We start from the raw sequence: 18,798 nt of genomic DNA, 5'->3' as shown, positions 1-18,798 counted from the left end.
CCTAATTCAGCGGGGTATTTTAGCAATAATGCCACAAGAAAATTTTCACAAGATTTTAAAAAAAAAATTAAATCTCAGATCTTTGATGTCATTCGAAAGTTAGTATTGTCAGTGCTAGACTGTAGACAAACATCAAGATTGTATTGTTTAAAACTATAGATTAGAACTGTAAACCTTAGACTGTAGACATTCGGGAAACAGTTAGATGCTTTATTTTTGAACTATAGATTAACATAAAACTTTAGACTCGAGAAAGTGATATGAAAACACAAGGTATGCAAACTCGTGGTATGTGATTTTCGAGAAGTGCAATGTTGAGTAGCTCAAGATTATTCATTAGCTTTTTCAAGAACTTGTGTCTGGTTCAGCGACAAAAGAATTCGCTAATGCGTGTACTACTAAGGTGAAAATCACGAGACTAGGGATGATGCAATATCCCAAGTAATGTTGGGACCTTTGAAGCGAGCTAGAGAGGACAAACTATAACAGAATATTGTAAAAGCTAATACTGGAGGTTCTATTGGTTCAGTAAGAATTTTGGTTTGTAAGTACTATTGTAAGCATCATTTGGGAAAATGTTGGAAAAGTAAGGTGCATGCTTCAGATGAAAGTCTGTTGAGCATCGTGTTCGAGATCGTTCACGTTATTGTTTTTGTTTAATGCAAGCTTCTATTCAAAAATGAAATCAGAGACAGGTTTATGCTGCTAGGTGTCGAGAGAATCGAGACACATCTGGCGTCAATGAATGTACTTTTACGATCCATTCTAATTGTACCTTAGACAGATTGAGAATTTGGATTTACATAAATGTTTATTGTTAATAGTGCATATCTGAAACTGAAAATTTTAGATTAAGGAAACCGTTATTGATATTTCTATAGTTAGTCCTTTGAGACAATCCGTGTAAATAAATAGGGAATATATTGGAGATTTAAGGTGAAGTATTGGAAGTACATTGGAATTAGAGTTGCGCAACGAAAGAGTGGTGGTTGGTTTAGAAAGAAAAGTTATGAAGTTTTCGATAAGTGTATTGGCTTGACAATAGGAATTTTGAGGAAGAAATTCTTTTTAAGGAGGGGAAATTATCAGATCTCAAAAACCTGGTTAGTAGAAATTGGGTTAATGAACCGAGAGTGGTCACCTCTGAATTTTATTAGATGGTCTTAGCACATTTGATAATAAATAAGTATCAATTAGACTGATTGATTAGTGGTGGAATTGACCTTGATAACTTGTGTTCGAATCCTTTCCCTCTTATTAATTTTTATTTGGTGCAAAATTGTCTCAAACCCTAAGGAAAGACCATCCAATGTTTTAATTATTTTATTGTTAAAATGATCACAAGGAATGAAATGGCCAAGTCTTGAAGTGTTTAATATGTTTCCTAAAGGTCCTAGGTTCAAGTCTATTCGTGACCACCTTTTTAATTAATTTTTTTGTGAATTTTTCAATGTGCTAAATGCCCTTGCCGTCCAACCTATAATTGCCATACTTGGGAATATTCTTCCATTGTTTACATCGTCAACATTACTTCAATAGCCCTATTTTCACTCCTATGATCCCCTTTTTGCTCATTTGTCCCCTCAACATACCATTCTCTTCACCCTTAGCTTGTGTGCTGATTCATTGAACCTAGACTAGATGAAGAACACCCTTTTATTCCATCTTTTCATTCTTTTCCTATTTTTTCCCACCCCTCCTTTGCTCCTCTCTTATCTCTCCTCCTCCATTTTTGCACAACCATGAACCACCATTTGTTTTATTTTTTCCTCCTCTCCTCCACCAGTCATTTGCCTCAAACCACCATCGTCACCGTCAAACCTCCACTTTCTGCCACCCCTCTCCTCCATTTTTTCCACCGTTGCCCTTATCACCACCCTCCTCCACTGTGACAACCACCGCACGCCATCGCGAATCCCCACTCTTTTTTCTTATTTTTTCTCTTCTCTTTTCTCCTCCGTTAAGTAATTAACTGAAACCATATATTCTTTTCTTCTCCTCCGCTGAATCGTCACCTCTATTGTTGGACTGCCACTATCACCATCATGGCACCATCGCCGACGACTGAGATTCTTCCTCCTTTCTTCTTCATTTTTCAACCTTCATTTTTCTTTTTAGTAATAAAAAATTCTGAACTATTTATTGTGTTTAATTCTTAATCCTACACCTTATTTTCAGGAACTTACTTTCAAATAATCCTCCCTTTTAGATCATTCTTTCCCTTCCAATTCATGACCAAAACGATCTGTTGATCTTCCCATTTCAACCACATTAGTGTAAGTGTAAGGGTTGAGTAGAAATCTCCCTACATTTCTCTTGACCGGATATTTTTAAGGTCATAGTGAATTATTTTCTCGTGTATTAATGTCTCGTATGTTAGGTTTATTGAAAGGTCGATCAACACCAATCTGGGAGACCATTAACATTGGGATCAAAATCACTAATCTGAGTAATTATTTTTTTAGGGTAAGTGTAACACCCTTAACCTATCTCTATTACCGAATTAGGGTTATAGAGTGTTACCAAGCAAAATAAGACATTTCACAATATTTCATAACAATTATTCAAATAATTTATAAATATGCAATAAATAGTTCAATTCATGGTACAAGTACTCTTATGGACCTTAAATCGGGCTTACAAAGTCTTAAAAACAGTTTAGGAACAATCTAGGATTAAATCAAAATAAAAACGAAAATTTCAAAAAAACTTGAAAATTTACGCAACAAGGGTCACACGGTCATGTGGCCACCCGTGTGAATATTCGAAATAGGGCCACATGGTCATGTCGTAGGTCGTTCGCCAGATCGTGTGTGCACTCGAAGTTGGGTTACACTGCCGTGTAGCAAGCTGTGTGCCATACCGTGCCAGACATTGACTTGGACCACACACTTGAACCACACGGCTGTGGTACTACCTGTGTGCCAGGTCATGTGGATCCTGCGCCTAATTTTGAAATAGCACACGGCCATGTGACAACCCATGTCCTAGCTCGTGTGCAGCTATATTTATCCCTAAAACAAGACAAAACAAGTCCAAATCTTGCATACCAAGACATCCTACTTCCATAAGTCTTTACATACCAAAACTACATAATATCATACTCAAAATATACCATTTCAATTCACCTACAGGACCTAACCAATGTGTCATTCAAAGACACACATTTTAACAGTCATTCAAACAAACTATTCAACTATAAAAGGCACATAGCATGGTTCACTAATTCATACTCAATCTTCATCCAAAATTACCAAATGTAAACACACACATTAAACTGCATATTTAATTCAGACCTTAATCTTAACATAAAGAATAACAAACCAAAACACATCAACCATACATATTTAATTCAACCATTTCACTAAATATGCCATTTAACATAACATTTACCTATTGATAACAAAAGACCTATATACATGTCACATTCCAAACGAAATGTAAAGCTATCAAAATGGTTAGATAGTGTGAGCTTTCAATCGATCCGTCTGGTCAGTCCGCAACTTCGGTAACTACCAAAGAACATCATAAAACAAGTAAGCTAATAAAGCTTAGTAAGTTCATAGTTTAAATCATCAAGTTAAACTTACCTTCATTGAAATAAATATATATATATAAAGAGGAAACATACAATTTCATGATAATCAAATACACATTCACAAATCACATTAGTTCTTCATCACATAACAATATATATCATGATAATTCTCATCTCAAATAACATATCAAATCCATAAAAAAACATTTCATCAGAATAATTGTACTAATATATAAACAAGTAACATCCAACATCTTGAATAAGCATCAACATTTAAATCCATAAATCAAATTGTAACTTCCATTAATATTTAGCCCGATGAACTGAGGAACTCGACTTGGATACCCGGGTAACTACACCACACCACAAGCATCATAGATGCATAAAAGAGGCATCGAAATGCAGACAGATGCACAAATATGCTATCAGAGGCACCGAAGTGCAAATCTCGTACAAGGACTTATACTAACCTTATTGGCATGCCAATCGTATCCTACGCAATTACTAAGTTCAACTGGGCAATATACGTAAACCCATTACTTTAATACATTCTCATCATACAGAAGTACTTCATCATTTTCGTATGTATCATATATACTTAATATGTTCTTGTATATATACAACTCCAAACCATACTACTATCATTTCCTTTCAATTCCATATGAATAACTAATGAAATATTTCATAATAATTAGCTAGAAACAATAATACATTCACAAGCAATTTATATTATATAATAAATCACTATGAACATACCTATGATTCAATTTGGTTAACACGTAGGGACTATTCTACAATTTTCCCTTCCTCGATTATTATCTTTTTATTCAAGTCTTGATCTAAAATAATAATTAAACACAATCTATTAAATTAACATACATTTCACACTCAATTTAATGCATTTGACCCTAAACTTTTCATTAATTACACATTTTCCTAAACTTTTACATTTATAACAATTTAGTCCCTAACCTCAAAATACCAAAATTAACGAAACTTTGTAACATAACATGCTAGCTAAATTTTTACCCTACTATATTTAGCCCATATTTATTCTAGATTCACTAAAATTCCCAATCAATTCTAACATTTCATCAATTTAATCCTTTGCTGAAAAACTATCAAAATTCACTTTATAAAATATTCATAATCAACAACTAAAAACTCAAATCCATTATTTAGCGTCTTAATTATCAAGAACTCATCAATGGTGAAATCCATAATTCTTAACAACTTCAAAATTTGAGATTCGGGATAGTTGGACTTAGTTCAAACGATCCCAAAAATAATGAAATTATTAAAAACGGGTTGGAAAAATACTTACACGCAAGAAAAGAATATAGTCGGACCTCAAGCTTGACAAAAATGATGGTTCTCCTTTTAATTTTCGATGAAACAATGAATTAAGGAAGATGATAGCATTATTTTGTCATTTTTCTTAAGTTTTATTTATTAATTTACAATTTTACCCTTTAATGAAATTCAGATACAAATATATTACCAACCCCTTTACCATCCACATTAATTAATATTTTTATAATTTTTATATAAAACCTCTCACTTACCTTAATTAAACCATTAGTCTCTAGAATCAATGATAACCCTTCCTCTCTTGTCGGTTTCTCCTCTTGAGGAAGGGGCATTCATCAGCTATTTGGAGTAGCAATTAACTGTTCATAGCAGCCTTGGTTGACAAGGACAACGGAGAATGAAGAACGGAGCAATTAGTCAAGCCACGAAAAAACACCGGATTTGATTCTTGTTCCCTATCTCTTTAATTTTTTTGTTGTTATGTTTAACATATCTATGAATATTTATGTTGTTGGAATGGTTAATTTAATCAATTTAGCTTGAATTCAGTTCGTGTTAGGTTGACTGCTTGATTAAGTAAGATTATTGAAATTGTGTTTATGTTGTTATAGGCCTCGGTAAGATGCTTGATTAAGTAAAATCATGACTAAGTTATTCTTACATTACAATTGTTGGGTAACTAATGAATTAATTATTTAAACGGATTCAAATTCTAATTAATGGACACAGTACTTAATCAGTGCATGTTTAATCATCTAAGGTAGTTGAGGGTTAGATTAGCAACGGTATCTGACGATACATTTTCCTTGCATAACTTGCAAGATTATTGTGATTAAACTGTTTCAAGGTAAGGATACTTTGTGCTTATTAAATCGAGTTAATTGTTTGAATTGACATAGGGATATGTACAAGAGATTATTTCGGTTTAATAAGTATGAATGTGCAATAACATATTTACCTACTAAGATTTGTTTAATCAGTTGAATTGACATAGGGATATAGTCAAGAGATAAATGGATTTCAGTAGGTGAGTATGTTCATAAGTTAGCAAATCACTGAGTTGCGTGAACTTATTCGTAACAATATAAACATGAGTTTAATAATTCTAAGTTAAGAAACGTAATTAATCTAACACAATTATGTCATCTTGATCAAAATCGTATTTTGAAATCGTGCATTTGAGATTTATTTATTTAGTTTACTTATTTTAAAATCTTAGTTTTTCATCACCCTCTTCAAACAAAATATTTTTTCACAAAAGTGTTTTAAATAGCATTCATAAATAATTCTTTTCACAATCGCTGTGGGTACGATAACTCGACATTTACTTGTCTCTTTATTACTTGCTGGGATTGTGCAAACTTGCACATTTTCATCGTTCCAATTTTTTGGCGCCGTTGCCGGGGACTGTGTTTTAATACGAAGTCATTATTTGTGAAGTTGTTAGTTTTGCATTTTGGTTTATTTTTCTGTTCAAATTTTAACTTAATTTTTCAGTGATTATTTCAGGTGTTTATGAGTATTGACTAAATCATCGATTTACTCCCTGTAGACCCTGAGATTGAATGAACTTTTAACAACGAAGAAGACAAGTAAGTCAGAGAAGGACTGAAGAGATAAACTTCGAAAATCTGAATATAGGAAACGGAGCACACCTTGCTCAAAGTCCTATCCTTATTATTGATGATAGGGATAGAGCTTTGAGACAGTATGTCGTGCAAGTATTTCATGATCTTAATTCGGGTATTAGGAGACTCGAAATTGAGGCATAACAGTTGGAGTTGAAGCCAGTAATGTTCCAGATGCTTCAAACAGTAGGCCAATTCAGTGGAATTTCTACCGAAGATCCTCACCTACACTTAAGACTGTTTACGGAGGTGAACAATTCTTTCAAGTTAGCCGGAGTACCCAAAGATGCATTACGTTTGAATCTGCTCCCATATTCACTAAGGGACAGAGCTCGAGCTTGGTTGAACTCATTAGCACCAAACTCAATTTCAACATGGCAAGAGCTAGCAGAAAAATTCCTTATGAAGTATTTCCCGTGTAGAAATAATGCTAAGTTGAGGGACGAGATCACTGCTATCCAACAAATGGATGATGAGTCATTATATGAGGCATGGGAAAGGTACAAAGAATTATTACGGAAGTGCCCTCATCACGGAATCCCACGTTGCATATAACTTGAGACATTTTCTGATGGTCTTAATGCTCACACGAGGATGGTAGCGGACGCTTCTGCTAATGGTGCTCCCCTTTCTAAGTCTTATAATGAGGCTTATGAAATCATTGAGAGGATTGCCAGCAACAATTATCAATGGCCAACCAATCGAGTAGCGTTAGAAAGATGAGTCACTGGAATACATGAAGTAGACGTTCTTACTTCACTCGCATCTCAAGTATCATCAATATCCTCAATGTTAAAAAATCTTACTACTAATGGGTGTAATAGTTTTGCAACACAACCACTGAATCAATTTGAAAATGTAGCCTGTGTTTATTGTGGGGAAGGACATTTGTTCAAAGAATGTCCATCAAACCCAGAATCTATGTATTACATGGGTAACTAGAACCAAAATCGCGGAAGGCAAGGGCTGTAATCCAATTTCTATAACCCTTCATGGCGAAACCACCCGAATTTTTCCTGGAGTAACCAAGGGGCAAGAACTAGTAACAATTATGTCCAACCTAGATCGACCCAGCCACCTAGTTTTTCCCAACAAGCTCAAAAACCAACCCAAGCTGAACCAAACCAAACCAAACTGAACCATCCAATAGCCTAGAGAATCTATTTAAGGCATACATGGCAAAAAATGATGCCTCTCTAAGGAATTTGGAGAATCAAGTGGGCCAGCTTGCAACTGAACTCAGAAACTGACCACAAGGTGCTTTACCTAGTGATACGTAGAATCCAAGGAATCTAGGGAAGGAGCATTGTAAAGCGTTAACATTGAGGAGCAGAAAGACTTTAGACCCCAATTCCGTCGAAGTTGAGAAGGAGCCAGCTGACGCTCAAGACTCAGAGGAAGTTCAACCGAGTGTTGAAATTCCAGTTTCACCAAAAATTGAATCTGTGAAATCCCACAAGGTAACTTCTAAACCAGCTAATTTTGATCAACTAATAACTCTGTTAGATGCAAAATTGCCACATAAAAGGAATTAACCAGTTCCAGTAAAGAAACCTCAACCACCCTACCCTCAAAGACTTCAGAAGCAGAAGCAGGAAATTCAATTCAGGAAGTTCCTAGACGTACTCAAGCAACTTTATATCCACATCCCTTTGGTTGAAGCACTTGAACAAATGCCGAACTGCGTCAAATTCATGAAGGATATCCTATCTAGAAAATGAAGGCTTGAACAATTTGAGATGGTAGCCCTAACGAAGGAATACAATGCATATCTTCAAGACAAACTACCCCCAAAATTGAAGGATCCTGGATGTTTTACCATAGCTTGCAATATTAGAGTAACATATTATGGCAAGGCACTATGTGACTTGGGTGCAAGTATCAACTTGATGCCCATGTCTATATTTAAGAAGTTGGGGATAGGTGAAGTTAGACTTACTACGGTTACACTTTAATTATTAGATCAAGCCTTTGCACATCTAGAAGGAAAAATAGAAGACGTATTGGTACGTGTAGAAAAATTTATCTTTCCTGCAGACTTTGTGATTCTAGACTTTGAAGCAGACAAAGAGGTGCTAATCATCTTAGAAAGACCATTCTTAGCAATCGGAAGGACCCTTATTGATGTGCAGAAGGGCGAGCTTACTATGCATGTTCAGGATGACCAGGTAACATTTAACATTTTTAAGTCCATGCAATTTCCTGACACAATTGATGATTGTTCTGCAGTGTTCGATTTAGAGGATTTAATCGTGGAGAAGGAACTCAATTATGTTGAGGACCCATTGGAACAAATTTTGACATCAGATCTTCCAAATGATGAAGAGGAGGATGAATACTTAGCTTTGTTAGAAGCTAACCAAAGGGGATTTAATCCGTAATCCCGCTTTGAATCTTTGGAGTTAGAGAAAAGGGATTATGCCCAACCAAAAGCGTCAATCGAGAAGCCAGCTAAATTAGAATTGAAGGTACTTCCCTCACATTTGAAATATGTTTATTTAGGTAAATCTTCTACTCTTCCTGTAATTGTGTCAGCAGAATTAACTATTGAGCAAGAAGAGAAACTCATCCTAGTGTTGAAACAATTCAAGAAGGCTACCGGATGGACCATAGCTGATATTCACGGAATTAGTCCATCTATATGCATGCACAAGATTATCTTAGAAGATGTCGATTGATGGACAATGAAGACTGAACCCCATCATGAAAGACGTAGTCAAGAAAGAAATCATCAAGTGGTTAGATACGGGTATAATTTACCCTATCTCAGATAGTTCATGGGTAAGTCTGGTTCAGTGCGTGCCAAAGAAAGGAGGCATCACAATCATTGAAAATGAGAATAACGACTTAATACCGACTAGAACGGTTACGGGATAGAGAATTTGCATCAATTACCAGAAGCTGAAAAAGGCAACTAGGAAAGATCACTTTCCTTTGTCGTTTTTGGACCATATGCTGGATAGACTCACAGGGCGAGACTATTACTGTTTTCTCGATAGATACTTAGGGTATAATTAGATTACAGTAGCACCGGAAGAACAGCATAAGACAACATTCACCTGCCCGTATAGTACATTTGCATTTAGGCGCATGCCATTATGTTTATGTAATGCACCTGCAACGATACGAGAAGGTATTGTTCTAGGGCATCGGATAACAAGACATGGAATCGAGGTAGATAAAACAAAGGTAGATGTTATTAAGAAACCCCCACCTCCAATATCTGTAAAGGGTGTTAGGAGATTTTTGGGCCATGCTGGTTTCTATCGAAGATTCATCAAAGACTTCTCCAAAGTTGCTAAACCCTTATGCAAATTATTGGAGAAGGACACGGCGTTTAATTTTGATGAGAAGTACTTAAGAGCTTTCAACGATTTGAAGAGTCGGTTAGTCTCAGCACCCTTAATAGTCACACCAGACTGGAATTTTCCATTTGAACTGATATGTGACACAAGTGACTTTGCGATCAGAGATGTCATGGGTAAGCGAAGGAACAAAGTTTTTCATCCCATCTACTGTGCGAGTCAGACTTTGATAGGAGCTCAACTGAATTACACGGTAACAGAAATAGAGTTACATGCTATTGTGTTTGCTTTTGATAAGTTTTGATCTTATCTTGTAGGTACCAAAGTGATTGTTTATATGGACAACTCAGAAATTAAGTATTTATTGGCCAAGAAAGACGCTAAGCCGATACTGATCCGGTGGGTACTTCTACTTCAAGAGTTCGATCTAAAAATTCCAAATCGAAAGGGAGTGGAAAACCATGTAGCAGACCACTTGTCCAGATTGGAGCTGTAAGAAGGGAACTCTCCTCTTATACCAATTCGAGAGACATTCCAGATGAACTCATACTGAAGGTAAATCATGTCCATAATACCCTTTGGTTTGCTGATATTGCTAACTTTTTAGCTTGTGGTTTGATTCCGATTGATAAGACGTATCAGCAAAAGAAAAAGTTTCTTCACGATGTGAAGTACTATTTCTGGGAAGAACTGTATTTGTTTAAAAAGTGTGCAGATCAAATGATCAGGAGATGCATGGCAGAAGATGAAGTACATAAGATTTTATACCACTGTCACTCAGCTCCGAGTGGCGGTGTAACACCCTTAACCCGTAACCGTCGTCGAAAATAGGGTTACGAGGTATTACCGAACCAAATTCAAATTCGAATAATCATATATATACACATGTACAACCCACTAAACCAACCAAGTCTTAAATCAAAAAGGTAATATCAACCTATTACAAGTCATTTCATATCATGCATCGAACAAATTCGTAAACACATAACTCATAATAAAAAAATTATGCAGAATATTTCAAACACCACTTTTGGTCATTCCTCATTTCGCCTAGTCGACTAACAAATCAATTACAAACAGCAATGACACAAATGTGTATATAAAACTCATATTTAAAATTTTACCTATTTTACATGTAATCATTATATTTTAACATATGCACCTATATCAACCCTTATAAATACAAACAAATAAAACATCAATTTGAATATGCCAAAAGCATTTGTATAATTTCATAGTATATTCACTTATTATTATTCATACACTCAAAACTACTTATCAAATTGCATACAAATATTTATTCATCAAATAAATAAAATAACTATTCATATGGCCAATTTCCCAAGCTTTATTCGAATACAATTAAGCTTAAATACTTATGCTTTAACCAATGTCAAATTGATCAATACTCAAACAATTCCATGCATAACATACCAAGACCGATCCTATATATATATATATATTTACTATGTATTATTTATCCCTCAATGTTTCAAAAGTCATTTACAGGACCAATTCCATAAACAATGCTCATTATGCAATTTACCAATTTCAACTACTCTATATTCATAGTAAATCAATATACAACTTTCACATAGTAAATGCTAATTCAAATTCAATCTCAATTCATCGATAATTAAAATATTTCCATCCATGATTTCAAACATAGCTTATACTTATGTCGTATCATATCAATCAACTTTTCTTGTCTATCACAATCAATATTCGTAATTATCAAAATTCAAAATCCTCCAAAGCATAACATCGCTTATATTAGTCTCAACCATTTAAGAAACATAGCCAAATCACCAACCATAATATTTAATCAAAGCATGAAACCATTCATGTCAAAAATAAACAGGCCATTTTTGCATGGCTTATTATATATATAGACTTCATTCAAAATATATTCAAAAAGGGGCAGTATAGCCTATACATGCCATAGATTTTATATTTAACTTTTATAAATACCGAGGATAGACGATAGTGTGATTGACGTCGCTGACAATCCCCGAGCCCGTAACTAGCTTCCAAAATCTATAAAACCGAAGGAAACACACATACACCATAAGCCATCACAGCTTAGTAAGTCATAATCAATTAGACAATTCAATAATGTTAATAATTCAATAACAAAACCGAATAATGCAATCATATTCATATATATACACATTTGAGCGTGCAAAATTTAATTATCTAATATGTAACTATGAATCAATTTCAACTTGGCCGAATATACATGTAAATAAAAACGTACTATCTTTTTTTTCACTTTCAAATAATATACCCACTCTTTACCAAATATAATCATTCATATATAGATGCATATAATTCACAATTACAATATCACATATACTTACCATTTGGCGAATATAGACCTTCATATACTTATATACTTTTATTTACCTCATATAAATTTTCTTATCACAATTGAAGTAACTAACTTACCTTGATATCATGTATTATTCAACCATTGCATACTTGACCTATCATGTACTAAATAATTGGTCGAGACCATAATGAAGTTGCACAATTAGTGCTCTTTCTCATCTAACCAAATTGCTCTCGGTATCGCACACTCAATGCCCGTTATTCAACATCATCATTTTAATTTCGCACACTTAGTGCCCATTATTCAACATCGTCATTTTAGTTTCGCACACTTAGTGCCATTCATATAGCTGTAGTTATCCCATACTCACACACTTAGTGCTAAATATTGATAAATCTCATTTACGTCTATTTCTACTTTCCGACTAAAACATATTCGGCTAGATATATATATTTGCATACTTTCATTTCGGCATATATAACTAATATTTATTCAGAAATTTTAGCATCTATTTGATTATAAACTTACCTCGGATAGCGATAAACCGGAACAGAACGATCAATCGACGACTTTATTTTCCCCCCGATCCAAGTCCGATTTCTTTAATTCTTGATCTAAACACACTCAAATTTAACTCATTCAAACATAATTTCATTCAATTTCATCCAAAAACATATAAATGGGTAATTTACCATTTTACCCCTGATATTTAACATTTTTACAATTCAGTCCAAATTGCACAAAACACAAAATATTCCAAATTAATCACAATGTAGTTTGGCCGAATATTCCCTAGTCTTATATAGGTCCTTGCATGTCGTTTATTTCACAATTCCGTCCATCAATTTAATATTTCTTACAATTTAACTCAAAATAATCAAATTCATCAAAAATTCAAAAATAAACATTATAATCTATTACATATCTTTTATTTTCTACCATCAACCAAAAAAAATCACAAACTATCATCAATGGCATATCACAAAATCATCATAAATTCCAAAAATTAAAGCATGGGTTTTGAAGAACGCGAAGCAACGATCTCAAAAACGTAAAAATTATCAAAAAACGATCAAAAACTAACCTTAATTTAAGCTCAACCAAGGCCGAATATAAGAAAGCTTCAACTCTTTCTATTACTTTCAATATTCGGTGATGGTGGATGAACAATCCACTAACATTTTTCATTTTTTTATTATAATATACATTATAATTCATTTACCAATTAACCTTTAATAATAATATTTAACATATATGCTAAGGTCATTCTTGTCAAATGCCACCCACTAACCTTAATAATGGTTTATTTGCCACATAAATCCTTCACATTAAAAGAACAACTATTATTTGGCCCTTTTGAATTTAACCCTTAAATTTTTATTTTACGCGATTAAATCCTTTCATTTAATCGAACACTTAAACGATAAAATTAAACCACAAAAATTTCACACAAGCAAATTCACATAATAGACTTAGAAAATAATATTAAAATATTTTTTTTGACTCGAATTTGTGGTCCCAAAACCACTGTGTCCGATTAGGGTCTAAATCAGGCTGTTACAGGGGGACACTTCGGAGGTACACGTACTGCAGCCAAGGTATTGTAATCCGGATTCTTTTGGCTAACACTATTCAAAGATGCATATGCTTAGTTAAAGAGTTGTGATTGATGTCAAAGGGTTAGAAATGTCACCAATAGAAATGAAATGCCTCGAACAAACATCATTGAGGTAGAATTATTCGATGTTTGGTGTATTGACTTTCTCGATTCTTTCCCTCCGTCTTTTGGTCACAAGTACATATTATTAGTAGTAGACTATGTGTCTAAGTGGGTTGAGGCAGAAGCATATCCGACAAACGATGCTAAGGTTAAAATAAAGCTTTTGTAGAAACATGTGTTCACAAGGTTTGGAACGGCAAGAGCCATCATCAGTGATGAAGGGTCCCATTTTGTGAACAAGTGGTTGAAATGGTTAATAGATAAACATGGAGTGAAACACAAGGTCGCTACAGCTGACCAACCGTAGACGAATGGGCAAGCTGAATTGGCAAAGAAGGAGATCAAAGGCATACTTGAGAAGGTAGTTTGCCCAAACCGATGAGATTGGTCCAAAAGACTGGATGCTGCTTTATGGGCTTACAGGACAGCATAAAAGACACCATTAGGGATGTCACCCTATAATTTATTTCTATCAGTATTAGTACAAAACCCATCATGCCATTCTATTCGTCTGTGGTTGTCTCTTTTTCTGAATTTACCTTTCTGGCCTTTTTTAACAACTGACAACTCTTTCTGCAGGTCATAACTATTAACTATTTGCAAAGCCACATAACCATGCAACCACTTTAGCCTACACTTACCGTGCTCGATTCGTAAGAAATTCAAAAAGTATGGTTCGTACTTGTCACTTATTATGTCTTTCCTCATCTCATTGCTCCAGAATAGCTTTTCAGTTAGACTTGAGTTGATGATTGTCATAGATGGTAGCAAATGGGTCAAGGGATTTTGCACTAAGTCTCTTCGACTCTAACTCTGAAAACTTTTAAATTTGTGTATTTGAGGTCTTTTGATTTCTTCCATTTGTCTACAGATAGCTTTCTTGCATGGCTCCTTCAATGACCGAACATTTCGTGATGCCTACAACTCAAAGCCTATGCTCATCAGTTGTCTAGCTTGATTAAGTCTTGCTATATGATCATAGGTCTTGTCTATGTATATTTTTTCAATTTTGTTCAGCATCTAGAAAATTCCTAGGCCGTCAAATCTCTGGGTGTATGGTTTAGGAGTAAGGTCATGCAAAGGATAGTCAATTCAGGTTCATTAGCTAGGACAACTAGAATCTCTTTATTTTGCTCAGGGAATTCCTGAATCAATAGACACTCTTCCACTAGATCAACCATTATGATTGTTTTTATTGATTGGTCCGCATTATACTGCTCTTGTGTTTTAGCTTTATTGGCAAAACCCAAAATTTCTGAGACAAAGAGTTCCATGCTGATCTGATTCTTCGATTTGCTGACCATTTCTCCTACTAGCTCTATATCTTCTCTTTTGGTAGTTGCATTTAATTTGTCTGAATGTTCTTTTCTCTACTAAGATAGATAATAGTGTGGGATTTCTTGTTTTTCACAAGCGTCAACAGTAAAATTCTCCTCTTTGCTCAACTTCGGACTTAGCACCTCTTGGTATCTTTCGAAAAGTATACTAATATGGTTGTGGTCATTATTATCTTAGAAAGCGGCAAGAGTTTCCCTTCAAAGTTGACTTAATTTGAGCACCAGTAACCATTGGTTTTCCTATATCTCCCAGTCCCTATAGACTCATGACCGCCTCCAAATGTACTAACGTCAAGAGTGTCAATACTACAATTAGATATAAAAATACGAGGCGGTATCCGCAAGTATACGGGTCAAATTGTAATATAGTTTTTACGACAGAGTAGTTGAGTACTCCGACGATCATACCAAAGGGAGGCGAGTGCTAGGTCAATTCTAATCTAAATACTAAAAAGATCTAATTAGCACTTTAAATCAATTATAGTACAAAAACATAAAAAGGGTGATTTAAGGGTTTTATAATAACAATAAAATAAAAGACAATAACATAAATGAAATAAAAGTTCAAAAGATAGAAAAGTAGAATGAATCAGATATCAGTTATGGGTGATTAGCTTGTTTCAGTAATCCCTATCAACTATTGTTTCGGGTTCCTCGTCAACCAACTAGTCCTTACCTTTGTAGGATCTTCTGAACTTCCACTAACATAACGAGTCCAGATTGGCTTAGGGTGAAGGTGTTCACGGATAGACAATACCAATTTTTGGTTAATTCTCACCTTTATCACTTCTCAGGTTTGTCAAGCCTAGAGTTTGTTTCACGTTCTTCCTTTCCCAAACAATTGATCCGTTGAGTAACCCTACAAAATAGTTAACAGATCATACCTCCACTCGCTAACCCCCCATAGAGGGATTAGTTCCTCATGGCTTTCATAGAAAATATGAAATCGATATAAAGAGAAAGAATGCCAGTTAAATCAAAAAATAAAGTAAATGAAAGAGCCTAATTTTATTTAAATTAATTACGAATCCACAAAGTTTGAATGCTTCCACAATTCAGATCTCTTAAAATCAACAAGAACAAATGAAAGAAATCTAAAACCTAAGAACGAAAGAAAACTAAACTAAATTTTACAAAGAGAATTTAGGTTCAAGGAATCAATTCCATAACATGTGCCAAAGGAGCCTATTTATAGCTTTTAGGTGGTCGTCGTCCTTAACCCTAAGTTAGCTGATGTCCTCGAGTTTAAAGTTTGATTGTGCAAACCAAAATACCCCTATTTCATGTTTTATTTTCGTCAAAGAGTCGATGTCGCGACACACTAAGACCTGTGTCTCAACAAAGGTGATAGCATACTTCTCCTTGAGATTCTTCAGGGGAATGTCACGACACGCTTAGTCCATGTCGCAACATCGAAGGCAGACTTGAGCTTTCTCCATTTTGTTCCTTATGTTGCGACATCAAGCCATTCCTGTTGTGACATAGTAACTAGTATTCGTTTAGTACGACTTCTAATGGTCTCCTACACACTCACAAAGTGCATTAGCTCACCCTTAGCCCTCATTCAACCCCTAAGGTCCATAGGAGACTCAATTTGCACATTTTATTGAATGTAAATAAAACTAAGAAAAATTAACTAAAATATAACAAAAATGAAAAAAGTAGTTTAATATGCTGCATCGTATTATGGAAGATCAACTCCTTCCACATGAATATCTTCATCATAATTGAAGCTTTCATTGGACCACATATAGTCAAAGTTATCCATGGCTTGTGTTGACTGATTATTTGGTTGGTGGTTCCTAAGGTTCTTAAAAAATGAACGAATGTTAGAAATGTTAATTAACAAAACAAATTGGAAGTCATAACTATAACCTACAAATTTCCTAATTATTTTTCTAAAATGCAAAAATTAAAATCAATCTAGTGATGTTGCCTCCCTGGCAACAAGGCCAACAACTTGACCACCTCCAGACGTAATAATATCCAGGCTGTGAATACTATAGTAAAATATAGAAATACGAGGTAGTCTCCACAAGTATACAAGTCAAGTTGCAATTTAGTTTTACAATGAAGTAGGTGAGTACTCTGAGGATCGTACCGAAGGGAGGCGAGTGCTAGATTAATTCTAAACTAAACACTAGAAGATCTAATTAGTATTTTAATTTAGTTATAGTACGAGAACATAATAAAAGGGTTTTTTTAAGACTTTTATAATGATAAAATAAAATTCAAAGATAGAAGAGTAGAGTAAATCAAATATTGATTATGGGTGATTAGATCGCTTCGGTAATACCAACCAACTGTCGTTTTAGGATCCTCGTCAATCAACTAGTCTTTACCCTAAAAGTATCTTCCAATCTTCCACTAACATAACGAGTCAGCAAGGACTACTTATCTTCCAACCTCACAGTTCATACTAGTTTGGTGTGAAGAAGTGTACAGATGGGAAATATCAATTTTGGGTTAATTCCTACCTTGATGACTTCCCGGGGTTGTCAGCCCTAGGGTTTGTTTCACGTTCTTCCTTTATCAAATAGTTGATCTGTTGAGTAACCCTGCAAAATAGTTATTAGATTATACCTCCACTAGCTAATCCCGCATAGGTGGATTAGTTCCTTATGGCTTTCATAAACAATATGATATTGATGTAAAGAGAAACCATGATAAATGGGTTAAAGTGTAGAGTTTAAGAAAATGTCTGATTTGTATTAAAAATAGAAAAAAAAATCCATAAAGTTTGACGATCTTCACAAATCAAATCTCTTGACACAGAACAACTAAAATTAAATTCTAAAAACCGAAGAAAGAAAAAAAACTAAATTAAGTTTAAAAGATAGAATCTAGGCTAGTTGAATGATGTCTATAACATGTGCCAAAGGAGCCTATTTATGGATTCTAAATGGTCGTCGACCTAAACTATAGGTCAACTTACGTTCTCGAGCTTTAAGTTTGATTGTACACACTAAAATGCCTATATTTTGTATTTCATTTCTGCTCCAGAGTCTATGTCGCGACATACTAGGACCTGTGTCATGACATGGCAATCAATGCACTCCTCTTGGGACATCTTTAGGGGCATGTCGCGGCACCCTCAAGCTGTGTCGCAACATTGAAATTAGTCTTGAGATTTCTTTATTTTGCTCCCTATGTTGTGACATCGATCATCCCATATTGCAACGTACGGACCAATATTAGTTTAGTATACCTTCTAAAAGTCTCATGTACATTCACAAAGTGCATTAGCTCGCCCTTAGACCTTATTTGGCCCTTAAGGTCAATAAAAGACTCAATTTGCACATTTTATTAACTTATTAAAAACTTAAGAAAAACATAATTCAAACCTACTGAAAATGCTTGTTTTCAAGCTCCTGAAGTGTGATAATTAGTTTAATCTGCTACACTAAATTACGGCAGATTAGAATGCTTAAGTCACATTGGTCTTCTAGTCTTGTAAAATTCTAAGACTTAAGATGGTATAAGTTCAAGAAAGATATGGCTCAAAATGGTTCAAACACTTGAAATAGTTAGGCACATGACTAACGTGAGCTCGTAATTGATTTAGTATTACAAGTCACTTGATTCCCTAACCGTTTCTAAATAGGTACTTATTACAAAAGAAAATAA

The 18,798-nt window shown here is 34.6% G+C and overlaps 1 non-coding gene across 1 annotated transcript; it reads right to left on the bottom strand.

Annotated features, from left to right (window-relative positions):
* Positions 1-6,909: 6,909 nt before the first annotated feature.
* LOC128032213 (small nucleolar RNA R71) lies at positions 6,910-7,016 on the bottom strand. The gene has a single exon (XR_008188341.1). It is a non-coding gene; the product is annotated as a small nucleolar RNA R71 (small nucleolar RNA).
* Positions 7,017-18,798: the final 11,782 nt, after the last annotated feature.

The sequence above is a fragment of the Gossypium raimondii genome, chromosome 8, assembly GCF_025698545.1.
Source record: "Gossypium raimondii isolate GPD5lz chromosome 8, ASM2569854v1, whole genome shotgun sequence".
Taxonomy (NCBI): domain Eukaryota; kingdom Viridiplantae; phylum Streptophyta; class Magnoliopsida; order Malvales; family Malvaceae; genus Gossypium; species Gossypium raimondii.
This window is presented reverse-complemented; position numbering and strand designations above follow the sequence as displayed.